Source organism: Physeter macrocephalus, chromosome 11 (assembly GCF_002837175.3).
Source record: "Physeter macrocephalus isolate SW-GA chromosome 11, ASM283717v5, whole genome shotgun sequence".
Taxonomy (NCBI): domain Eukaryota; kingdom Metazoa; phylum Chordata; class Mammalia; order Artiodactyla; family Physeteridae; genus Physeter; species Physeter macrocephalus.
This window is the reverse complement of record NC_041224.1, coordinates 80,963,794-80,964,464: the sequence shown is the minus strand read 5'-3', so window position 1 is coordinate 80,964,464 and position 671 is coordinate 80,963,794.

The following is a 671-nucleotide window of genomic DNA, read 5'->3' as shown; positions in this document are numbered from 1 at the left end:
TCCATTTCTCTAAGAGGTGGGTCAAAAAGGATCTTGCTGTGATTTATGTCACAGAGTGTTCTGCCTATGTTTTCCTTTAAGAGTTTTATAGTGTCTGACCTTACATTTAGGTCTTTAATCCATTTTGAGTTTATTTTTGTGTATGGTGTTAGGGAGTGTTCTATTTCATTCTTTTACATGTAGCTGTCCAGTTTTCCCAGCACCACTTATTGAAGAGCTTGCCTTTTCTCCATTGTATATTCTTGCACAGGTCAGAATGGCCATCATCAAAAAATCTGCAAGCAATAAATGCTGGAGAGGGTGTGGAGAAAGGGAACCTTCTTGCACTGTTGGTGGGAATGTAAATTGATACAGCCATTATGGAGAACAGTATGGAGTTTTCTTAAAAAACAAAAACTGGAACTACCATATGACCCAGCAATCACACTACTGGGCATATATCCTGAGAAAACCATAATTCAAAAGGAGACATGTACCACATTGTTCATTGCAGCACTATTTACAATAGCCAGGACATGGAAGCAACCAAAGTGTCCATGAACAGTTGAATGGATAAAGAAGATGTGACACATATATACAATGAAATATTACTCAGCCATATAAAGCAACGAAATTGAGTTATTTGTAGTGAGGTGGATGGACCTGGAGTCTGTCATACAGAGTGAAGTAAG